The sequence below is a fragment of the Paroedura picta genome, chromosome 3, assembly GCF_049243985.1.
Source record: "Paroedura picta isolate Pp20150507F chromosome 3, Ppicta_v3.0, whole genome shotgun sequence".
In the NCBI taxonomy this organism is placed as follows: Eukaryota; Metazoa; Chordata; class Lepidosauria; order Squamata; family Gekkonidae; genus Paroedura; species Paroedura picta.
This window is the reverse complement of record NC_135371.1, coordinates 99,834,336-99,860,231: the sequence shown is the minus strand read 5'-3', so window position 1 is coordinate 99,860,231 and position 25,896 is coordinate 99,834,336. Positions and strand designations below refer to the sequence as shown.

Genomic DNA, 25,896 nt, shown 5'->3' with positions numbered 1-25,896 from the left:
CTTCTTGGAGAATAGGGCTCCTTTCTCAGATGCCAGCCTCCTGGTGGGGCCTGGAAATCCCCTGGAATCACAGCTCCTCTGCAAGCCACAGAGACCAGTTCCCCTGGAGAAAAGGACTGCTTTCTGAGAATGCCAGTCTCCAGGTGGGGCCTGGAGATCCCCTGTAATTCCAGCTCCTCTCCAGGCAACAGAGACCAGTTCCCCTAGAGAAAAGGGCTGCTTTCTCAGGATGAAGGCCTGGGCGGGGCTGGGGATCACCTGGAATCACAGCAACTCTGCAGGCCACAGAGAGCAGTTCCTGCTGGAGAACAGGGCTCATTCAATCCCTCCCCTTGCTCTTCCTAATGCCAAGCTCTCTATCTTAATCACACTCTTCCTTTCTCTCTCTCTCTCTTTGATATTTCCCCCCTCCCCTGCTATATTGTCCCCCTCCTCTGCTACAATGGGCTTTAATTCTAGTTCTACCTATATTTATATTTGCTCTTATCTTTGCTCATGACACATGGCCCAGGTGTTATGCATCCTTGGAATGAAGAAGTGGGGGCCAGGTGTAATCTATCAACCCTATTTACTACCTAAGATTAGGGATAAAAAGCAGGGTGTTGGCTCAGCAAGAGGAGCTTCAGTGCAGGTTGGGCCCAAGTGCTGTGTACTCCTTGGCTGGGATCATTATCTCCTGGGGCTCCTGATAGCTGAAAAGAGATAGACTTCCTTGGTATGTATTAATGCTATATTGTTGCATCTATGTTATACTGTTAATTTTAACTGCTTGCTAATTGTTATCAATAAAAGCTAGCATTTCCCTTCCTCTTGCATTCTGAATTTGACTAGATAAAATTTTGCCAAAGACCCATGAGTGGGTGGGAAAGATATGTGAAGAAAAACTCCTTTGGTAGGAAAGCAGAGGTCAGGGTCAGAAAATCTAAGAGTCTCTCTCTCTCTCTACACTGTCTGTGTGTGTGTATACACACCCTGTATATATGTATATATGTATATATGTATATATGTATATATGTATATAGGGTGTGTGTATGTATATACAGGATAGACTATAACAAAGGCAGAAGTGAGGGTAGGGAATGACTTAAAAAAATGAAAAGTGGTGTGGAACCAGGCTGGAGCATGAAACCTACATGAAAGCATTTGTATCAAAATATAACATCTGCAGTCAACCTTTATGAATGCAGTATAGCTAGAATTTTTGTGGAGGATGCAAACTGCTTTATAGTTTTAAAAATGAAGAAAATTTTGAGGTCTTTTCAGCTTTAAGGATGTTACTGTGAAACATGATATTGTGAGGTTTGGGCCACAAATAAATTATTTTTATTTTTTAAAAAATGTCTCCTGTTTGAGGTAGTTCTAGAAGCTGGTACAGCAGCCTTTAGCCGATCAAATTCCAATCCTGGGCATCAGAAGCTGAAAGTGGTCTGTTGGTAGGTTTATATTTATTTACCCCTAAAATGTAGATTTATGGTACAATGTACATTGGCGCAAATATTAGCTTTACTTTTTTTTCCAGCTTCCTCCCATTTCAGTTATTGATTGGTTTTATAAGAAAGAAAATAAGAAAGAAAAAATACATTAGAAACTTATAGCATATATAATTATTACCTCACATCTTCAACTAATACATTTGCTTACTGTCTAAGTAATCTGTGTAATAATGCCATTGCTCTTAAAATTCTTCTGCAGGGTTTCTATTATGCTGGTCAACTTGGCCATTTTAGAGTTCTGTTATCTTGGGTGTCTCCTGTTGTTTCCAATACTTTGTTGTTATGATTCTTGCCATGGTAGTTGTATGGAAGAAAAAACCTTCAGCCTTTTGATTACCCTTAATAACATGTAATCAGGATACATGGAAAATTTAAAGTTCATAATTTTTTCTAAAACACTATGAAGTTTTATCCAAATTTTTTGAATTTTCTTACAATTCTACCACATATGACCAACCTTTTACTTACGTCTCCAGCATTTATCATTTTGTTCTTTAGACATTTTAATAATTAGTTTAGGTGTTATTTACAATCTATAGAACATTTTATGCCAATTTTCTCTCAATAAATAATAAATAAATAAACTCACCACAATGGAATGGCAAATATCAAATTAATTATACAAGTAGAACAGGTATACGGATATTCTTACAATTAGAAAAGGTATATAAAAGGTACACAATTAACAATTTTTTATTTTCTTTATAAATGAACAGTAACTCCCACTTTGTGGATACTCCCAACAGGACCAGGAGATCTCCCTGTTTTGCAACAGCTTCTGCCGGTGAGCAAACAGCTGATCAAAATTTTCTTTTAATAGGAAGTGGATTATAATTTGTGTAGAAGAAGGAACACCAGTCCTTTGTTGGTTGTCAGAGCCAAAAACAGGTCATAAGAAGGCTTTACTCTTCAGCCAAAAAAGGTTTAAGCATAGGCTACCAAATAAGACATCATGTCTCTCATTTTCTCTCAATAGCTGATGTTTTGTATGCTTTAAATTTCTCCTCCCTCTCATCTAATATGACATTTCACTTTAAATTGCATTTGTTTATTGATTGATTTTGATTTGATTCTTAGCCTGCCACTCACCAGAGACGTGTGGCAAGGAATAATATAACCACCCCCAATAAAATATGATAAAATCCATCCCATGGCAGAACAACAGAACATAGTTAAAAAGAGAATAAAATAAGATTGGCCGTATAATCTCTCACCCCATCCCCACAGTTGTCCACCTCGCAGGTGGGGTATGCTAGATTTTACAGTGTAGCCTGAGGAGGGTTCCCCATTGTTCCTGGCTCTGACCTTAACCAAAGATCTGTTGGAAGAGCTCCATTTTGCTGACCCTGTAGAACTCTGATAGCTCAGTTAGGGCCCTCAGCTCTCCCAGGAGCTCATTCCATCAGGTTGGGCCAGGTGTGCTTCTTTGTGGCCAAGGACCTCCAGCAAAGTGCCCTGTGGGTGGCATATGGAGACAAGCTCCCCCCCCCCCCAGGAAAGGCCTGCCAAGTCCTCTACAGCAGGGGTAGTCAACCTGTGGTCCTCCAGATGTTCATGGACTACAATTCCCATGAGCCACTGCCTGCATTTGCTGTCAGGGGCTCATAGGAATTGTAGTCCATGAACATCTGGAGGACCACAGGTTGACTACCCCAGCTCTATAGGCCTTGCCGGACCTGGCCTGCCCAAGGCAGGAGGTGGGTGGCTTAGAAGAAGAAGAAGAAGAATTGGTTCTTATATGCCACTTTTCTCTACCTGAAGGAGGCTCAAAGCGGTTTACAGTTGACTTCCCTTCCCTGTGAGGTGGGTGAGGCTGACAGAGCCCTGATGTCACTGCTCGGTTAGAATAGTCAGTGCCATGGCGAACCCAAGGTCACCCAGCTGGCTGCATGTGGGGGAGGGGGGAGCGCAGAATCGAACCCAGCTTGCCAGATTAGAAGTCCGCACTCCGAATCACTACACCAAACTGGCTCACCAAACTTAGCACCGTATTCAGAGGTACAATGGGCTTTTCTTCCAGTTGTATATAAGTATCAACAATGTATGTGGGCATGAGTTTAAGATGTGTTTGTACTTTCATCTTAAAATACAAATCCAGAATTAAACCTCATTCTAGATGCTCCTCTCGTTAATTATTTTGTACAAAATGGGCACTCTAAAAATTTTCATTTTTGTGCCTTCCGTATACTTTTATCAATATCCCTACAATCAAATTGATCCCAAGAAATCTTTGCTTCAACTTGAAGCCCGCTATATTCACTTATTAAACTCAGCTGCTCCTTCAGGTCTGAATAACTAAATAGATTTTTCATGTGTGCAGCATGTGTGCACACAGAAGCTCATACCTTGAATACAACTTTGTTAGTCTTAAAGGTGCTACTGGACTCCAAATTTGCTCAAAAGTTTCTTATCTTGGCTAGCTATTTCTGCTCTTTTTCAGTGGTCCAACTCACTTGCAGGTTCCTTAGCTTCATTTTTCTTATGTCCTTTGCTTCAGGGCTTCTTTCCCTTCTACAGACTTCAGTACAGCCGAGGCTAGACGACCATCTTGAGAGCTAAGACTACAACATTGTTCATAGGATTTGTAAGTTTCCCATCCTGTGTTCCTGAATGTTCTCTTCATAGGTTAGAAATTTATGTGAGGGGGAAGAGTATATTGGACTAAGATCCTCTGAGATCTGCTCTCCCCTCCTCAGTATCCTTTCAGTGGAGAAATAGGATTCTTCTCAATTTAAAGGATCATTTGAGTAAGGAAAAAGGTCCAGAAGGTTGAAATCTTTTACCCCCCCCCCCTTATAGAACCCAGGTTCAAAAGTAAGTATCAGGCTGCCTACTGCTAGCCCAGGTTGACATAACTCATATCAGTACAGTGCTCTCAGGGGATCCTAAGACAGCAGGGGTTGGATCTTCAGCCTTCCTGCAGATTTGGGAGAGTTTACAATAATAGAATCAGGGTCATCTAGTCCAACCCCCTGCAAAATACAGGAAATGGCCACAAGAGCCAAGCATCTACACAATCCCTTCTGTCTACCCACTTACAATCTGCCCAAGTTCACAGAATTAGCATTTCTGTCACATGGCTATCTAGCCTCTGGTTAAAAACTTACCAAGAAAGAGAACCAACCACCTCCCAGGGAAGCCTGTTCCTCTAAGGAACTGCTCTGTCAGGAACTTCTTCCGGCTGATTAGCCGAAAATTCTTTTGTATTAATTTCATCCTATTGGCTCTGGTCTGCCCCTCTGGAGCAACAGAAAACAACTCTTCTCAATCCTTTGTGTCAGGGGTAGTCAACCTGTGGTCCTTCTGATGTCCATGGACTACTATTCCCATGAGCCCCTTCCAGCAAACACTGGCAGGGGCTCATGGTAACTGTAGTCCATGAACATCTGGAAGACCACAGGTTGACTACCCTTGCTCTGTGTGACAGCTCTTCAGGTACTTGAAGATGACTATCATATCATCTCTCCAGGCTAAACAGACCAAGCTCCCTCAACATTTCCTCATACGTTGTGGTCTCCAAACTCCTCACCATTTTCATTGCCCTCCTCTGGATGAACACCAGTTTGTCTACATCTTTCTTCAGTTGTGGTGCCTAAAAGTGAACACAGTTCTCTAAATGAGGTCTGACCAGAGCAGAGTCAAGCTGTAATATCACCTCGCATGATCTGGAAACTATACTACTTTTGATAGTCCAATTTCCCATTTGCCTTTTTAGCCACTGTCACACTGCTGACTCATCTTCAGTGTATGATCTCCTAATACCCCTATATCCTTTTTGCACATACTCCTGCCAAGACAGTCTTCCCTATCCTATAATGTTTACATCACTATTGCAATTCATTTTATCCCAGTTTTCTAGCTAAGATCATCCTGTATCCTGATTCTGCCTTCTGCTCTGTTTGCTGCCCCTCCCAGTTTAGTATCATTTGCAAATTTAATAAGCACCCCTCTATTCCTTCATCCAAATCATTTATAAATGCATATGTTGAACTACACGTTCCAGGACAGATTCCTGAGGCACTCCACTTGTCATTCCTCTCCAAGAGGATGATGAACAATTAGCAAGAACCCTTTTGTTGTGATCTGGGATCATTCCAACTCTATAATGGTTTTCTACAGCAGCAGGATATCTTTATATTTAGTAGAGATACCTTTCCCCTGCCCTAATCCCATTATATTTCCCAACAGTGTCTGCCTGCTCAGTACCTATTTTACAAATATAGGGACTGATGATATTTTAAAGTACAGTACTTGAGTACCATGAAATCTGCTTCTGCATGGCTAGATCCTCCCTCATCATTGTCTTTTAAAATAAATCACATAAGTCAGGGTATTTCCAGAGGGATATATGACAGTCTTTACAACTGACACAGATAAGCTCTTTCTGTGCTGCATGTACCACCCGTTGGCACTTTTCAAGTTTTACAGTTCTGCAAGGTACACAAATCACTTGAGACATCTGTTAAATGAGGCACATGGAACAGGGACAATACTTTGCACTCTAAATAATTAGGAATGCTGGGCAGAAATCTGCCATGGGACTCCTGTAATGTCTGAAAGATACAGAAAAGCTTCATTAAAGAGATAGCCTGGGAGTGTTCAGAAGCCTTTCATCTCTGTGATCCCTGCTTCCTGTCTAGCAGGTTAAGATTCTTTTGGTGCACATTCTGACAAATTTGCTGTACCTCTTAAGGGTGGTGTTCTAGAAATACTCCTAAGTAAACATTCTGGGTTGCAACCATGGGGTTTCAGGTTGAAAATAAAGGATGGCAGTAATTGTACTCTTGGGGGAAATTGTATTCAATATCATGGGGAAGAAAAAGAAGAGAAGCCAAAGACAATGAAAATTGGGTCAATAAGTTTTGCCCCAACAACTTTGGTGGAAGGTCATAGCATAATTTCTGGTCTGTTGAAACATTAGTCATTGCACCACAATGTATCAGTTATTCTGCCCATACTCAGAAGTTGAGAAGCCAGGATCTGACTCCATCTCAGACTTTGGCTAACTGACTTTTGTTAAATCTTTACCATCCAACCCCTATTTTGAATGTGAAATATGAAACAATAGAGATTGAGATCAACTCCCATGATCCAAGGTCCTGCAAGCTGATCAGCCAGCATCACAGTGGGCTATGAAGCTGAATAAATAACCTTTTCTTTAAAATTCATTTGTGTACTATGATTACATATGTGCACTTCCTTTGAATCCCTTGCAACGACTGGGCGGGTTTTATTTTTTCATTGTCTCAGAGTGTTGCTTTCCTTTTTTTACATCTTGCACTCGTGCTTTTGTCCTTAGTACCACATGCATCAAAATGGAATGAATATTATAATGTAGGAAAGAAGATAGCATCGATGCAAAACCAGGTCGTTGGTTGAGGCCGGGCCACAAGGAAGATCAGGGCCCCGTACAGGAGGCAACTGAGCAGCAGTAACGAATCCCAACAGCGCCCTCTGTCTATCTCCCCTCTGGAATGGTCATTTAGGGTTCGTCTAGATAAGGGTTGTGTTTTTCCCCACCACATCTTATTCTAATATGAGTAGCATATATGTATATTGTTATTTTATTTTTGTATGGGTTTTTATTGGGGTTTATATCAGCTGGAACCTACGGGGGGAGGTGAGTAAATAATAATAATAATGATAATAGAAATCAAATGCTAAAAACAGCTTCTCGGTGTGAGAGGAAGCATGCAGCTTCCAAATTTTAGCTTGCTTAGCTGACAGGTTCTAATTAAAATGTATAGAAAATCAATAGGTTTTGCCTGATAAGCTACCAGATGGCTTTGCTTAGATGGCCAAGCAGTAGCCTCCATCTCAAACACTGACGCTCGATAGAATATATATATAAAAAATGACAGCTATATATTTCCCTCAGTGTGGTACATGTTGTTACCCAAATTGCTGAACACGTGTCCTAAAACACGTATCTTTGAGCTTGTGGGGAATATTAGCTCAAATGCTGCGAGAGGGGGGTAACTTAGCGTTATCGGATCGTTACCTATGTCTACGAGGGTTTATTACGCCTGTGGGAACTCAAGGCAAACACAGATTTAAAGGTAAAATATTAATATAAGCTTTTATTGAAAGGAAAATAACAAAAGTACACACAAATAGCTAACACACATACAAGCAGTCATACAGAGAAGGGGGAGGAAGAGTGGAAGGCTTGATAGTTACTTGTCCGAGGAGTGGTGGGTCAGAGGAAGAAGCACGAACCAGCGTGGGAGGTCCCGGGTTGGAAGACACTCAGAGTGGCTGTGTGAAGCCACAGTTTTTATAGGATTTTTGGGAAGGGGGCTATGTGACAAGGCTCAGGTAAGCATGTGCTGGAAGTTTCCAGGGTCCCCAGAGATTAGGACAATACCTGGCCAAGTGGGGTGGGGTGATGGCCGTAAATGGATTTGGATAAAGGTATTAATGGCTCTGAGGAAGAGAGCCATCAGGTCTCGCTGGCAGGATGTGGGGGAAATATCCCCTGGCAGAGGGGCCAAGTGTGAAAAATGTTGCAAGACAAAGGCTTTTCCTAGGAGCCCTTAGGCAAACAGGAAGAAGCCAGTCCACTCACTTAGAAATACAATGGGGGGGGGGGGGATGAGCTGATGCAAGCTTGAGTCCAGAGGCACCTCTGGGTCAGGCAAAGGCTGTCATTCCAAACCTAAGGCAGAGAACAAGATTGCTAAGATGGAGTCTGGCCTGGCTTGGCTGACCCTAGCAGTGTCATGGCTTTAGTTTAAGCCTAGACTATTGTGGGGTGCCATTGGTTATAGAAGACAGTATGCCAAGGCATAAGGCAGGGATCCTGCCATGCGTAACATTCCCCCCCTTCTGTAGTGAATTATATGTCCAGTTTATTCACTACAGACCAATATACTGTGTTAGTGGCGGCAAAGATTGAAATTCAGACTAGAAATTCAGAGATAAAAGTGGGGCCATCTTCTGCCACTACAAAAACGTAAGCCAAATTAAAAACAAAACACATTTAGGAGGGGTTTGGGTGACTTAAGGAAAGCTGTGAAGTTGCTGTTCCTCTTTACCATAACCACTCAAAACTAAATGTAACATACATGAACTATGAACTAGCTAAGCATGAGGTCTCCACCATATGAATAAAGCAATGAACCAATGCAAACTAATATGTTGAGCAAGGCAATCTAGCAAACAATAGACAAAAAGGAAATGCAGTGAAAACCAAATTCTATGCAGGCAGGAAACTGTGGGCAGTACCTGAGCAATATTTTATAATGCGAGCACTAGGCAATCCTGAAAATGCTGGCAATGAATATCAAGCAATTACTATGAAGCAGGCAGAAAGTGACAGAAACTAAAAAGTTAGACAATGAACTAAGCAATGGCTTCTAATAAGCAATGCAATAAGAACAAGGTAAAGCTAAGCAATTTAGCAAAACTTATATACATAAACTAGCAAACTATTTAAAACTGATACAGGCACAATGCAATAGACAGTGAGTTGAAATACGGGGCACAATACAATTTGGAATACAGACAATACAGTTTGAAAAACTTCCTCCCCCCCTTGTCCCATTGGTAAAGGTGGGAGTGATGCTGGAGATTCCTTGAATTGATGAACATGAGCAACTGGTTCAGCAGTTGAAGATGTTGATATATATATGCATATATATATAAGACATTGCTGGGTGATGTTTGCAAACACATAGAATGGTGAAGGAGGTTTCTCCATGGGGGTAAAAAAAGTGGTTGTGGAAACAAGCCAATAGCTGGAGATGTGTGCAAGTCCGGGTTAGCTTGCAAGTTGATCTTCTTTCCCCCCTTGTGACTGAAATGGCAGGGGAAGAGGCAGTAAAGGCACTAATCCAGGGCGTCAGAGGGTATGCAGGGTCAGAGATTGCACATAGAAGAAGCAGCAGGCAGGCTCGGCAGTGAGGCTTCATAGAGCAGGAGCTGGGGTAAACAGCAAGCATCAGAAGTTCACCAGCAGGTGGGCTGGGGCAGAAAGTGCAGAACAGCAGGTCACAGGACACATCCATAGCAAACGCAGGCAGAGGATCGCTGTCATCTTGACCAGGTCAGGTCTGGAGGTTGGCGAGCAGGATACAGGTGAAGAGCACACAGGCAGGACCATCAGGAACTGGCCTGGCGATCTGAGGTTTGTGATGCACAAGCCTGGAGCCTCACTAGGGCAGGCTTGGCAGACGCGGGTTGCAAGAATGGTTGAGTGGCCCAGAGTATCAACAGCACAGTGGAGCTGAAGAGCTCAAGGGGGAGACACCCAATTGAGAGAAGGACAAAGATTGACAAAAGTTCAATGGAGAAGTGTGTGCAGCTGCAAAGAGTGAGGCTGCAAAGTCTGTTGAGGCTGGGCTCAAGTAGGAACACAGCCTGATGGATATTTAGCGCTTTGAAGCCAATGAACTCAAATGAAAGATTGAGGCAGAGGGGTGCCCCCATAAGTGACTGTCAAAAAGATCCACTGTGGTGGTTGCCCACCATGACCTTACAGAGACTGAAAATAGAATTTAAAACAAGAGAAGGAGGTTGCCAAACTCCTGGTGAGTTTGGGAATTTGAGAGAAAACTGATAGATTACTATGGGTGACTGAAGCGAGATGCTTTGTAGAAATACACAAGAGGAGAGAAAGTCCTTCAAGTCCTGTAAGAAGATAGTTTTTGGAGGCTAGGTCTACTGGCCTTCTGCACTGTTGTGTAAAAAAAAAAGCATTCAGAAAAATAATCAAAAAGCCAAAATTAAAGGTTCCTGCAAACATGTAGCTCATGGTCTATGAATGAATAGATTAGCAGCTCAAATACACATATATATATGGGGGGAAAAGAAGAATTGCTAGATAGAATCTGGTCAATTGCTTTCCAGTTAATAAGCACAAAAAGAAATAGAAGCTCTGATATGCAATAGGTTAAAAGCATACTACAGATTTTTCTCTATAAGGAACATAAGATAAATCAAAACACAAAAAGAAAGCTTCAAAAACAAAACTTTGATTGTGATCTATAAAGATCTTGCAATAAAGAGCACAAGAGAGGACTCCTAATTAAAAGAGGACTCAAAAACATGGCAAAAGAATTTGCAAAATATTGTGGATTGACATAAACAATCTAAAAAGTTAGAGCACATAAGCACAAATCTAAAAGCAAAGGTTTTCTTATAAAAATGAATAAAACAACTTCAAAAGAAAATGTAAGAGTTGAGGTATAGAAACTTGTTTTTCAGACTGAGATCTGCCTGCTTGTAGGCCAGGCTGATTAGATGTCAATTGCTTCTTTTAAAAGTTACATTGGAGTACTGCTGAGAATATGAGTGGGAAAGAATGAATGAGAAGAACATGAAGAGTCCCATTACACAATAGTGTGTCAAAAGAATTGTGTTTTTAAGGAGGAAAGACTGTTCCTCTGTACATACACAGAGTGCCTTTTCATAGGAGTCAGGCTGAGTGGAAGCCTGAGTACCCAAATGAAAGGTCTGAAGCTTTCTAAACATATTCAAAACAAAAACAAAATTGCAAAAACAGATTTTTCTTACGAAAAAAAAGGGAAAAAAGTGTTAACTGCCAATTAAAATTTAAAATAGTAAGTAAAAATGTCAGAGGGAAGGAAAAGCTATGGAGGGAATGCCTTTTCTCAAAGAGAAAATATTTCAAATACTTGTTGTTGTTGTTATGTGCGAAGTCGTGTCCGACCCATCGCGACCCCATGGACAATGATCCTCCAGGCCTTCCTGTCCTCTACCATTCCCTGGAGTCCTTTTAAGTTTGCATCTACTGCTTCAGTGACTCCATCCATCCACCTCATTCTCTGTCGTCCCCTTCTTCTTTTGCCCTCGATCACTCCTAGCATTAGGCTCTTCTCCAGGGAGTCCTTCCTTCTCATGAGGTGGCCAAAGTATTTGAGTTTCATCTTCAGGATCTGGCCTTCTAAAGAGCAGTCAGGGGTGATCTCCTCTAGGACTGACCGGTTTGTTCGCCTTGCAGTCCAAGGGACTCGCAAGAGTCTTCTCCAGCACCAGAGTTCAAAAGCCTCAATTCTTTGACGCTCGGCCTTCCTTATGGTCTAACTTTCGCAGCCATACATTGCAACTGGGAATACCATAGCCTTGACTAAACGCACTTTTGTTGGTAGGGTGATGTCTCTGCTTTTTAGGATGCTGTCTAGATTTGCCATAGCTTTCCTCCCTAGGAGCAAGCGTCTTTTAATTTCTTTGCTGCAGTCCCCATCTGCAGTGATCTTGGAGCCGAGGAAAATAAAATCTGTCACTATCTCCATTTCTTCCCCATCTATTTGCCAGGAATTGAGAGGGCCGGCTGCCATGATCTTTGTTTTCTTGATGTTGAGTTTCAAGCCAACTTTTGCACTCTCCTCCTTCACCCGCATCAACAGGCTCTTTAGTTCCTCTTCACTTTCTGCCATTAGAGTGGTATCATCTGCATATCTGAGGTTGTTGATATTTCTCCCTGCAATCTTGATCCCAATTTGTGACTCCTCTAATCCCGCCTTTCTCATGATGTGCTCCGCATACAAGTTAAATAGGCAAGGCGACAGTATACAGCCTTGCCGAACTCCTTTCTCAATTTTGAACCAATCCGTGATTCCATGTTCAGTTCTCACTGTTGCTTCTTGACCTGCATATAAATTTCTCAAGAGACAAATAAGATGCTCTGGTATTCCCATCTCTTTAAGAACTTGCCACAATTTGTTGTGCTCCACACAATCAAAGGCTTTAGCATAGTCAATGAAGCAGAAGTAGATGTTCTTCTGGAACTCCCTAGCTTTTTCCATGATCCAGCGTATGTTGGCAATTTGATCTCTAGTTCCTCTACCTCTTCGAAATCCTGCCTGTACTTCTGGAAGTTCTCGGTCCACATATTGCTGGAGCCTAGCTTGTAGGATTTTGAGCATAACTTTGCTAGCATGAGAAATGATTTTGAATAGTTCAACTGGAATGCTGTCACCACCACTAGCTTTATTGTTGCTCAGACTTCCTAAGGCCCATTTGACTTCACATTCCAGGATGTCTGGCTCCAGGTCAGTAACTACCCCACTGTGGTCATCAGGGATGTTAAGCTCGCTCTTGTATAGTTCTTCTGTATAATTTTGCCACCTTTGCTTAATCTCTTCTGCTTCTGTGAGGTCCCTACCATTTTGGTCCCTTATCATACCCATCTTTGCATGAAATGTTCTCTTCATATCTCCAATTTTCTTGAAAAGATCTCTGGTCCTCCCCATTCTATTGTTTTCTTCTATTTGTTTGCACTGTTCATTTAAGAAGGCATTCTTATCTCTTCTAGCTTTTCTCTGGAATTCTGCATTCAATTGGGTGTATCTTTCTCTTTCTCCCTTGCCTTTCACTTCCCTTCTCTCCTTAGCTATTTGTAAAGCTTCCTCAGACAGCCATTTTGATTTCTTGCATTTCTTTTTCTTTGGGATAGTTTTAGTTGCTACCTCTTGTACAATGTCGCGAACCTCCGTCCATAGTTCTTCAGGCACTCTGTCTATCAGATCTAATTCCTTAAATCTATTTGTCACCTCTACTGTATATTCGTCGGGGATATGATTTAGTTCGTACCTGAGTGGCCTAGTGCTTTTCCCTACTTTCTTCAATTTAAGCCTAAATTTTGCAACAAGAAGCTCATGATCTGAACCACAATCAGCTCCTGGTCTTGTTTTTATTGCCTGTATAGAACTTTTCCATCTTTGGCTGCAGAGTACATAGTCAATCTGATTTCTGTGTTGACCGTCTGGTGATGTCCATGTGTAGAGTCGTCTCTTGGGTTGTTGGAAAAGAGTGTTTGCTATGACCATTGTATTCTCTTGACAAAATTCTACCAGCCTGTGCCCTGCTTCATTTTGTACTCCAAGGCCAAACTTGCCTGTTATCCCAGTTATCTTTTGGCTTCCTACTTTAGCATTCCAATCCCCCATGATGATAAGCACATCATTTTTTGGCGTTGCTTCTATAAGGTGTTGTAGGGCTTCATAGAACTGATCAACTTCATCCTCTTCAGCAGCAGTGGTTGGGGCATAGACCTGGATCACTGTGATGTTGAATGGTTTGCCTTGGATTCGAACTGAGATCATTCTGTCATTTTGGGGATTGTATCCCAAGACTGCTTTTCCTACTCTCTTATTGATTATGAAGGCTACTCCATTTCTTCTGCGAGATTCTTGTCCACAGTAGTATACCTGATGGTCATCTGAATTAAATTCACCCATTCCTGTCCATTTTAGTTCACTGATTCCTAAAATGTCGATGTTCAGTCTTCTCATTTCTTGTTTAACCACGTCCAGCTTGCCTTGATTCATGGATCTGACGTTCCAGGTTCCTATGGAATAAAAATCTTTACAGCATTGGACTGTCTTTTCGCCACCAGTTACTTCCACAACTGAGCGTCCTTTCGGCTTTGGCCCAGCCGCTTCATTCATTCTGGCGCTACTCGTACTAGCCGTCTGCTCATCCCCAGTAGCATATTGGACACCTTCCGACCTGAGGGGCTCATCTTCCGGCGTCATATCGTTATGCCTATTGGAACTGTCCATAGAGTTTTCATGGCAAAGATACTGGAGTGGTTTGCCATTGCCTTCTCCAGTGGATCACCTTTTGTCAGAGCTCTCAGCTATGACCTGTCCATCTTGGGTGGCCCTGCACGGCATAGCTCATAGCTTCACTGAGCTACGCAAGCCCCCTTGCCACAACAAGGCAAGCGATCCTTGAAGGGGGATTTCAAATACTAAAAGCGGCCAAAATTGTCTTAAAATAAAAACTAAAACAAAACATATCTTTTAGAACATAACTATTTTACTGTACTCTCCCCCCTTAGATTCTCTCTGAGGTCTTTAAAGAAACAAATCTTCTTCCTAATTTGGGAAGAAAGAATACTTTCAGTCCTTTGTTATGTGGATTAGTTGCCTGGATGGGGGAGAGCAAGGTATGAGTCATGGGGCTGAGTGCCTAAGAAGGCAGTTAGATAAAGAGAGTCTGTTTTAAGATTGCAAAATAGTGGCTGTTTCAGTGTGACTGCAACTGTAGCTGGAGGCTCTACTAATTGCAGCCAAATTTAAAATTTGGAGGTTTAAAAGTAAAAATGGAAGCACACATGTTGAACCATTATTGTGAACTTGGATTTTGGAACTCTGTACAGGTTCAGAGGCAAGATTTACTTCCTGACTCTGTGATGGGGGAACTGAGAATATTTCCTCTTCTTTAAAGACAAGAGGTGAAGCTGGGTTACTGGATCTGCTGTATTTTCTTTTCAATTTATTATCTGTGTGGCTTTGGAAATCCAGTACATTTTGCAAATGGGTTTTTACATTTAAAAGTTCACCCTGGAATTCCTTGTTCTCATTAAGATCCTTAATTTCTAAATCTTGTTTCTGGGTAAGAGTTTTAAATTTCTCTATTTCCTTCTGCCAATCCTTAGGGGATTGAGAAGAAATTTCTATGGGGCTAGTTTTCTGTAGCTCACATCTAAGTATATCTCGGTTCCTTTTCTCTCTAATGGCCTTTACAAAACCACACATGAGTACAGATGTGGGTTGGTCATGATACTGGGACATGTCTGCTCCAGCATTTCTAAGTTCCCGCCACAGAAAAATCCGGTCACTAATTTTATTCTGCTGCTGAGGGGCAGAATTTCTATTCTGAAAGTATTTAGGATTGAGAGTATTTGGGGGAAAATTATTTGAAGGGAAACCATTTTGTGGCTTACTTCTTTCTCCTGGCTTTTGTTTGCTCCAGCCATTAGGTGGCTGCAGGGAGCAATTGTCTCTATTCCTATTAGAATTGGGGTGATTCTGATTAAAGCAGTTCTCCCTCTTGATCCTGTACTGAGAGTGGAGACCACTATTTGCCTGAATGTTTAAATGTTTGGAGTCCTGGTTAGTGGGAAATTCAAGAGTACCCGATTCTCTAAGCTGGCCTGCAATGGGGAGCTGTTTCTGGATTTCCTGCCTCTCAGTTCTATCTGCAGGGGTTGTAACTAGAACTGGGTGGAAGGGAGCTGAATTTTCCCCTCAGGGTTCTATGAACATTTTGGGGGTTATTTCTTCTGGCAGAGGCTCAGAAGGTAGAAGGGGAAGAGTCTCTGTATGAATTGTGGCAACTAGAGCCCTTTGGAGCTCTAACTGCTTTTCAAGTTCCTGCATTTTTCTATGGCATGCCTCATGGCTTACTTGAGCATGCTTGGCCACATTGTTCTCCACTAGGAACTGTGCAGCTCCCTTGATCTTAACTAGCTCTGCTTCTAGCTCGAGAATGCGAGCCTCTGCTACCTCAGCTCCTTGCTTTGTAGCCTGGAGCTGACCTTCTAATTCCTGCATGGTCTGAAGCTGATGAGCCTTCTCCACCCGTGCACTCAAGCGCTCAGTCCTCATGTCCTCCATCTCGTCAGAGAGGTGGATGATATGAGCCTCACGCTGTTCGAGCTGAGCTACCTGCTCCTTCAATAGGGCATCCTTCTCTTCTAGGGCATGTTGCAGCTCAGCAATCTGGGCTACACTGTCCTGAAGGGCAACAAACATACCCCAAGTGGCATAAGAGTCTTTACTGCCACCCCCGAGCTTCCTTGTGTTACAACATTCTTGGAAAGCCTCGGTAAGGGTTTCCAGGGGGTTGGAGCTTTTGAAAGCTCCCGGGCGCCAGGGGTTCCGGCCGCCCTTCTTGGTCACCCAGAGTGTCAATCTGTCTGCCGGTTCCTTACGGGCAATCAGGCCAGTCAGATTGAATCTGGATGCCATTTCTTCCTACTAATTTCCAAGATCTTAAAGGGGACGGGGCTTGGTTTTCTGGCTTCTTGTCACTGGGCAAGCAAGCACAGAGGGGATGAGTTTAGGGGCAGCCGCTGCTCGTCTCTTAAACAGCAGGGGAGAGAGGGAAAAGGATCCCGTGGAGTTTAACCTCTTACAGGTGTGGCTAGTTTGTTTTTGGCTGAGAATGGCCGGGGCTCTTCTCAGTTCAGGGGAAAAACTACCAAAAACCAAGCAGATGGCTGATTTTTCCAATCAAGGTTGCCGGAGCGCACTTGATCCTCGGGAAAACCACCGAAAACCTGAAGGTATTTTTAGGGAAGAAATCACTGGGGGATTTTCTTGCGGCTTCTATATCCTTCAAAGCGGCAAGGGAAAGAGGGGGAAGGGCTCCCGTCAAGGCACGTCCTTACGGGGTTTGGCTAGTTTTCTTATTTTATACCGAGATGGCCGGGGCTCTCGATTCAGGGACAAAACTACCAAGAAAACCTGAGGGTACCGGCTAATTTATTTGGTTAGGATCGCCCTGGCTTTCCTAAACACGGGGAAAATTACCAAAACCTGGATCATCTGAGCTTCGCAAAGCCCGCTTGAGTTCTTGTGCCACTCCCGACACTCGAAACTCCAACTCCTGCGGCCGCAGGGCAGTTTGGTGCTACAGAGAGCGACTCTGCTTGCACAGATTTTAGCAGTAGGGGGATTTTTCTGGTCCTTCCTACAGCTAAGAGGAATTTTGCCTAACGCCTTCCTACGCTTGGCTAATCCCTAGTTGTTGGGTGCGTGTCGTCCACCCGCCCATCTAAGCCTAAGAAAACCTTGCTTCGGTGTTCCTAGTCTTAAGAAAACTGTTGTTGGGTGCGTTTCGTCCACCCGCCCGTCTAAGCCTAAGAAAACCTTGCTTCGGTGTTCCTAGCCTTAAAGGAAATTAATCTCCAGCAGGAGCAAAACAATAGCAAAAGGGTAGAAAGGAGAGAAAGACCAACCCTTTTAGAAAGCACACTTCCAAGAGCACATTCACACACTTATGCCAAGAGTTCAAACAGGCTTTTCCCCTTACGTCCGGGTTACTGGAGAGTGCTGTGCGTCCACTTTACTCCCGAGTAAGCCTGGGGCAATTGCCCGCGTGATGCACCATAATCTACCCAAATTGCTGAACACGTGTCCTAAAACACGTATCTTTGAGCTTGTGGGGAATATTAGCTCAAATGCTGCGAGAGGGGGGTAACTTAGCGTTATCGGATCGTTACCTATGTCTACGAGGGTTTATTACGCCTGTGGGAACTCAAGGCAAACACAGATTTAAAGGTAAAATATTAATATAAGCTTTTATTGAAAGGAAAATAACAAAAGTACACACAAATAGCTAACACACATACAAGCAGTCATACAGAGAAGGGGGAGGAAGAGTGGAAGGCTTGATAGTTACCTGTCCGAGGAGTGGTGGGTCAGAGGAAGAAGCACGAACCAGCGTGGGAGGTCCCGGGTTGGAAGACACTCAGAGTGGCTGTGTGAAGCCACAGTTTTTATAGGATTTTTGGGAAGGGGGCTATGTGACAAGGCTCAGGTAAGCATGTGCTGGAAGTTTCCAGGGTCCCCAGAGATTAGGACAATACCTGGCCAAGTGGGGTGGGGTGATGGCCGTAAATGGATTTGGATAAAGGTATTAATGGCTCTGAGGAAGAGAGCCATCAGGTCTCGCTGGCAGGATGTGGGGGAAATATCCCCTGGCAGAGGGGCCAAGTGTGAAAAATGTTGCAAGACAAAGGCTTTTCCTAGGAGCCCTTAGGCAAACAGGAAGAAGCCAGTCCACTCACTTAGAAATACAATGGGGGGGGGGGGGATGAGCTGATGCAAGCTTGAGTCCAGAGGCACCTCTGGGTCAGGCAAAGGCTGTCATTCCAAACCTAAGGCAGAGAACAAGATTGCTAAGATGGAGTCTGGCCTGGCTTGGCTGACCCTAGCAGTATCATGGCTTTAGCTTAAGCCTAGACTATTGTGGGGTGCCATTGGTTATAGAAGCCAGTATGCCAAGGCATAAGGCAGGGATCCTGCCATGCGTAACAATGTGTTTTAAGTTTTTGATGCTGGGGCTAAACGAAGTGGTATAAACCAGGAGTTAAACTGGCCAGCTTGTAATTCCCTCTTATAAGACCTGGCCTTTAGAGATCAAATTCGTTTATTTTAATATGGATGCAATTTTATAGAGCAAATAATTCTACAATCAGTTCCATGGCAAGTGCTGTGCAAATAACAAATGAAATATCTAGCAACTCTTCACTTTCCAATGAAATTCAAGCATCTATCTCCAGGTAGTCACACTTCCAGTTAATTGGAAATACAGTTACTAGAAAGTATATTTACCTCTGCAAATTAATGAGGGTAATTGAGGCCAAGCTGGAAATAAAAAGAAATTTCAAGAGAATAAGGGTTTTTTTATTTCAGAGTTTTTTGGAGAACCCAGTTTGACTCACATTAAGTCAATACAACAACACTGTAAAGTAGGTCAGCATTATTCTCACTGTAGTACATCTGGAGAACAGAGGGAGTTACAGAGGTTTGTCTAAGGCCAGCTGGTGAATCTGAAGCTGAGAGCTGAAGCAGATACTTCCAGCTGATAGCTCTTTCTCTTAAAATACTGCAGTACATCCTTAATGTGTTGAGTGAGGGCTCATTGCAGAAGGTATATGGCTGCAATCCATGCGCAAAATTGAATGCCATTAGCAAGAAATTTGTGGTTAGCAATTCACTAACCAGATAGTTGCCTTTTAAAGGTCAGAGAACAAAAAGCTGTAATGCAAGAATAATTGCCGTGCCCCCCCCCCCCCAATTTTGAAGAAATTGTTTTGAGGAGCTACCAAATGCCCAAAATGTATAAGTAAGATATTATGGAAGTTCCTTGGGAATTCTTTATTGATTTTGATTGTGATGATTGCAATGGAGGGGTTCCTTTTCAAGTAGCAGAGCCAAGGTCAGAGTGACAGTTTTCTGAGCTTTTGTGTGAGCTAGTGTACAGAGAAACTTGTTTGTCAAGGCAGAGAGATTTAGTAGTAACTTCCACACACAGGCCCTTTATGCACAGCAGCAGCCACGCTGCTGTACACACTGTGTACTCACAGGGGAGGAATCCCCCAGAGTATGCAGGTTGCCCCGGTGTAGTACAGGTGTGGGCATGCGCACAACACTGGGACTGGAAAGCTCAACACATTGCCTGAAGGCAGCAACAGCAAGGTGGTGAGTGGGAGGACTGGGGCCCCCACCGCACAATGGCGGAGAGCGGCATGCCGCTCTCCCACCAAGGTGGGGTTGGGGGACTCCCCGGACAGCTCCATGGAGCCCACCAGGGCATGCAGTTTCCCTCCAGGAGCACTGTAGTTTGATTCAGCCCGGCTCTTCCGCTTATGCATGAGGCTGGCCTGACCCAGTCCCCGCTGGGAGGGCGGCAGCTGGGTGCATAATCGGGGCTGTCCTGCTGCTGCCATCCCGGATTTCCAGCCCAGTGCATAATGGGTCACAGAGAGGCCTCTAATGCAAATAGATTTATAGTTTTGAAATTAAGGTAAATTATCAAAGGGATTGTTATTTTTTCCTTTATCTAATCCTTTGCCTTCAATTGCTGTTTAGCAGGCATAAGTATGAATGATGCACCTTTCTCCATCACTTTTTATACTGGAGAGCCCTGGCAGAAGTTTGCTTGTCACACAACTGTTGCAGACTTGAGGGAAGGGAATAAAAACCATATTTATCTCTGATTGGTGAGAGATGTCAGTGATCAGAGTAGAGATTAACTGGTTAATGAACTGAAGTATATGTAGAATTTTGGCCAGTTCATGCTTGTTCACCACAGGTCAACTGGCACAAACATTGTACAAACGTTCACACTGTTCATGGAAGTTCATGCCAGTTTGTTAGCAGAGACATTTCCAGGCAGTCTTTGCTCAATCAAAATCCTTATAGAATCATAGAGTTGGAAGGGACCCCATGGGTCATCTAGTCCAACCCCCTGTACTATGCAGGACACTCACATCCCTATCACTCACTATTGTAACCTGCCACCCCCTTGAGCCTTCACAGAATCAGCCTCTCTGTCAGATGGCTATCCAGCCTCTGTTTAAAAATTTCCAAAGATGGAGAACCCACCACCTCCCGAGGAAGCCTGTTCCACTGAGAAACTGCTCTAACTGTCAGGAACTTTTTAGACGGAATGTTTAGATGGAATTTCTTTTGAATTAATTTCATCCCATTGTTCTGCCACTCTGAAGAAGAGTTGGTTCTTATATGCGACTTTTCTCTACCCAAAGGAGGCTCACAGTGTCCTCCAGTTGCCTTCCCATTCCTCTCCCCACAACACATACCCTGTGAGGTGGGTGAGGCTGAGAGAGCCCTGATATCACTGCTTGGTTAGAATAGTCAGTGCCATGGCGAGCCCAAGGTCACCCAGCTGGCTGCATGTGGGGGAGTGGGGGAGCGCAGAATCGAACCCAGCTTGCCAGATTAGAAGTCCGCACTCCGAATCACTACACCAAACTGGCTCACCAAACTTAGCACCGTATTCAGAGGTACAATGGGCTTTTCTTCCAGTTGTATATAAGTATCAACAATGTATGTGGGCATGAGTTTAAGATGTGTTTGTACTTTCATCTTAAAATACAAATCCAGAATTAAACCTCATTCTAGATGCTCCTCTCGTTAATTATTTTGTACAAAACGGGCACTCTAAAAAATTTCATTTTTGTGCCTTCCATATACTTTTAACAACATCCCTACAATCAAATTGATCCCAAGAAATCTTTGCTTCAACTTGAAGCCCGCTATATTCACTTATTAAACTCAGCTGCTCCTTCAGGTCTGAATAACTAAATAGATTTTTCATAGAGAGAACAACTCTGCTCGTTCCTCTATATGGCACCCTTTTAAGTACTTGAAGATGTATTTAACTTCAAAGCAACAATTTGGAAGGCATTTAGAGGAATATTTCACACAATACTACCTTCCTGCAACTGCTGCCCCTGCCCCTCTGTGGTGGAACCTTTTCTCTGTGGCTGCCTCTCCCGCAGGAGCACATTTCAGCGGTAGATCCAGTATGCTGGTTAAATGTGTCCCCTTGGGGACACAAAAAATGGTGGAGAAAGTTGCTCTGCAGCACGGAGTGCAATGCGGGTACAGAATTGTCCAGAATAATTCAATACGAAGTATGTATGGAATGTAAAAGCCTTGTTTACTGTGAATTCTTCTGTTTCTCTTTAGAACATTTTAACAGTTAACAACGCTCTCTTACAGTATATGAAACAGGTTTTTAAATAAAACAATAGCAATGTGATTATGTTTAGTCAGTCATTGAGAATACAGGTTGTAGCTCAAGCCTGGATAAGTCCTGTCCTTATGTAAAATCTGCAAATCTCACTTAGAAGTATTACTGTCCCTGCATACCTAGTCAGGGATTTTGTAATGTTTAGGTCTGTTAAAATGTATATGAACTGAAATTTAAAAACCAGGTTTGTAAAGGAAGTCGTACTGCAGGACATGAATTAGCATTTAATATGTAGGTGAGAAAAACTCAATAAGCCCATTGTCCAGTATACCAGCATAGTAGGACAAATAAAAATATACCGATATATATGAGCCACTCTGAGTACTTGGGAGCTAATGGGATAGTTCATCACTTGCCAAACAGATTTCCTCTAATTTGTGTGGATATGCCTGAGAGCGAGAGAGAGAAAGAGCAAAAAATGTAGCGCTGGAAACTACCAGAAGTGCTATAGAAAATGATGGATCTTTGTAATTGTGCAATTAATCACTTGCTTCAAATTTACTGCATTACAGAGAACATATTTCCTAATTATGCTAAGCATAGATATGCTAAGCATAGATATAATGAGAGAATTCCTCCAGAGTTAACATTACCCAAGTAAGCATATTCTCTTAAATTCTATGATCAGCATATTAGGTGCTTTGTCTTTATGAATGAGTTGTATAATATTCCGTGGCTGCAAAGTTTTTGAAAATTTAAAAACTTGCAAAATGTCCTCTAAATAATGTTATGGGAGACTTGTTAAGGTCATAGGTAGTTGTATCTAAGGCACAATACAAACCTGCAGCAGAATGAGGCATGTTAGAACAGTGAATTCAGTGACTATAAGGAGAGGAATTACTAAAAATATTTTCCCCATCTGCCACTGTAATCTGAAATAGTACAGTATATTCTGTCACTGCAAACTTATGCTTCATTCTTGCTTCATGCTGCTCCCTGTGTACGTGCAACATGACATACTGTACAAAGGGAAAGAATATCACAGGGTATATCATTTGCCTGCTTATCCCTGGAAGCCTTACAGTGATTGGACTCTCCTTTCTACTCTTGCTCCTGTGAACTGTAGGAGAAAGGACTAAGGCATCCCATTTGTGACATACACTTATCAGATGATGCCCTTACTATCCCCCGAACTCCTTTGTAAGCTCCTTGGGGGGGACTGGCCAGAGCATTGCCCATTGGACTTATATGACATGTTGCTGGATAGAATCTTTGACCCTTGTGCTTCCCAGTAAGCTTCCAGGGCTAAACAACACAACTATTTAACATCTTAAATAAAGGATCACTTTCAGCTCTTGTGGTACATCCCAGCCATTTTCAACCTTTTTGACTGTGGAGTAATCATAGAATCATAGAGTTGGAAGAGACCTCGTGGGCTGTCCAACTCCCTGGACTATGCAGGACGCTCACAACCTTATCACTCATCCACTGTAACCTGTCTTGAGCCTTCACAAAATCAGTCTCTCCAACAGATAGCTATCCAGCCTCTGTTTAAAAATTTCCAAAGATGGAAAATCCCCCACCTTCTGAGGAAGCCTGTTTCACTGAGAAACTGTCAGGAACTGCTTCCAGATGTCTAGGATAAGAGAGAACACATCCACTCCATCTTCTATATGGCAGCCTTTTAAATACTTGAAGATGGTTATCAGATCCCCTCTCAGTCGTCTCCTCTTCAGGCTAAACAGACAAGTTCACCATCTTTATTGTCCACCTCTAGACAAGCTCCAGTTTGTTTACATCCTTCATCAACTTTGGTGCCCAAAATTGAACACAGTACTCTAAGTGAGGCCAAACTGGAGCAGAGAAAAGCGGTACTATCACCTCCTGTGATCTGGACATGATATTCCATTGTGATACAGCACAAAATACTGACCAACAGGCAAGAGTCGGTGGATGAGGTGAATGAGGTGGGGACCCTAGGGGGAAGTAACCATATCCTCATAGAATTCCTTTTGAGATGGGGAGGCAAGGAAGGTTGTAGCCAGACGTGGATGTTGGATTTTCATAGGGCAAACTTTAATAAACTCAAAGACATGATGAGTGTCATACCATGGACGAGAATGCTGGAAGGGAGCATGTGAAGGGTGGGCGCTACTCAAACAAGAGTTATTGCATGCTCAATCAATGACTATCCCAGAAAGAAGAAAACACTGCAGGAGCTCTAAGAAGCCTATCTGGATGAACAGAACCTCAAGAGGAACTAAGAAAGAAAAGGAAAATGTTCAGGAAATGGAGGGAAGGACAGAGCTCTAAAGAAGAGTACCTACAGGTTACTAGGCACTGTAAATCAATCATCAGAAAGGCCAAAGCTGAGAGTGAGCTAAGATTGGCCGGGGAAGTCCATTGTAACAAGAAAAGATTTTTCAGTTATGTGAGGAGCAAACATAAAGTAAAGGAGGCAATAGGCCCATTGTTGGGTGCAGATGGACAAACTCTAATGGAAGATGCAGAGAAAGCAGAAAGGCTTAGCGCCTATTTTACATCTGTTTTTTCCCACAGGTCAAAGGGTTTAGGCACATCTAGAGATAGCAGTAGCCAAAGGATAGTGTCTGGGTGGCAGGTTGACATGGATAGAGACGTTGTCGAGAGGCATTTAGCTGCACTGGATAAGTTCAAATCCCCTGGGCCAGATGAAATGCACCCGAGAGCGCTCAAAGAACTTTCCGGAGAACTTGCAGAACCTTTGTCCATCATCTTCGGGACCTCTTTAAGGACTGGAGATGTCCCGGAGGACTGGAAGAGAGCAAATGTTATTCCGATCTTCAAAAAAGGGAGGAAGGAAGACCCGAGAAACAGCATACAAGTGAGTCTGACCTCTGTTGTGGGGAAGATAATGGAGCAGATATTAAAGGGAGTGATCGGCAAATTAAAGGGAGTGATCGGAGGACAATTTGGTGATCCAAGGAAGTCAGCATGGATTTGTCTCCAACAGGTCCTGTCAGACCAACCTGGTTTCCTTTTTTGACCAATTTACAGGTTTGCTAGTTCATGGAAATTCGGTTGATGTTGTTTACTTGGATTTTAGTAAAGCTTTTGATAAGGTTCCCCATGATGTTTTGATGGATCAATTGAAGGACTGCAATCTGGATTTTCAGATAGTTAGGTGGATAGAGAATTGGTTAGAGAACCGCACTCAAAGAGTCATTGTCAATGGTGTTTCATCAGACTGGAGAGAGGTGAGTAGCGGGGTACCTCAGGGCTCAGTGCTCGGCCCGGTACTTTTAAACATATTTATTAATGATCTAGATGAGGGGGTGGAGGGACTACTCATCAAGTTTGCAGATTACACCAAATTGGGAGGACTGGCAAATACTCCGGAAGATAGAGACAGAGTTCAACAAGATCTGAACACAATGGAAAAATGGGCAAATGAGAACAAGATGCAATTTAATAAAGGTAAGTGTAAAGTTCTGCATCTGTGTCAGAAAAATGAAAAGCATGCCTACTGGATGGGGGATACGCTTCTAGGTAACACTGTATGTGAATGAGACCTTGGGGTGCTTGTGGATTGTAAACTAAACATGAGCAGGCAGTGTGATGCAGTGGTAAAAAAGGCGAATGCCATTTTGGGCTGTATCAACAGGGGCATCACATCAAAATTACAAGATGTCATAGTCCCATTGTATACAGCACTGGTCAGGCCACACCTGGAGTACTGTGTGCAGTTCTGGAGGCCTCACTTCAAGAAGGACGTAGATAAAATTGAAAGGGTACAGAGGAGAGTGACTAAGATGATCTGGGGCCAAGGGACCAAGCCCTATGAAGATAGGTTGAGGGACTTGGGAATGTTCAGTCTGGAGAAAAGGAGGTTGAGAAGGGGACATGACAGCCCTCTTTAAGTATTTGAAAGGTTGTTACTTGGAGGAGGGCAGGATGCTGTTTCCGCTGGCTGCAGAGGAGGACACGCAGTAATGGGTTTAAACTCCAAGTGCAATGATATAGGCTTGATGTCAGGAAAAAAATTTTCATGGTTCAAGTAATTCAGCAGTGAGCTCCCCCTCACTGGCAGTCTTCAAACAAAAGTTGGATACACACTTTTCTTGGATGCTTTAGGATGCTTAGGGCTGATCCTGCGTAGAGCAGGGGGTTGGACTAGATGGCTTGTATGGCCCCTTCCAACTCTGATTCCATGAAAATCCCATTTTAGCCTTTTTAGCCATTGAGTCACACTGCTGACTCATGTTCATTGTATGGTCTACTAAGACTCCTAGATCCATTTTGCACATACTACTACCAAGACAAGTCTCCTCCATCCTACATGGTTTTCCCTACCAAAATGCAGAACTTTACATTTGTCCCTATTTAATTTCATTCAGGGGACAAATGTAAAGTTCTGCATTTTGGTAGGGAAAACCATGTAGGA

At 43.0% G+C, this 25,896-nt stretch overlaps 1 protein-coding gene and 1 long non-coding RNA gene across 7 annotated transcripts in view; both read left to right on the top strand.

Annotated features, from left to right (window-relative positions):
• The window catches only part of PPP2R2B (protein phosphatase 2 regulatory subunit Bbeta), a 437,083-nt gene that overhangs the window by 223,991 nt on the left and 187,196 nt on the right, over positions 1 to 25,896 (top strand). The window lies entirely within an intron of this gene.
• LOC143832489 (uncharacterized) lies at positions 427 to 8,078 on the top strand. Its single transcript, XR_013229283.1, has 5 exons — positions 427 to 715; positions 1,358 to 1,433; positions 2,210 to 2,277; positions 3,991 to 4,077; positions 6,793 to 8,078. It is a non-coding gene; the product is annotated as an uncharacterized LOC143832489 (long non-coding RNA).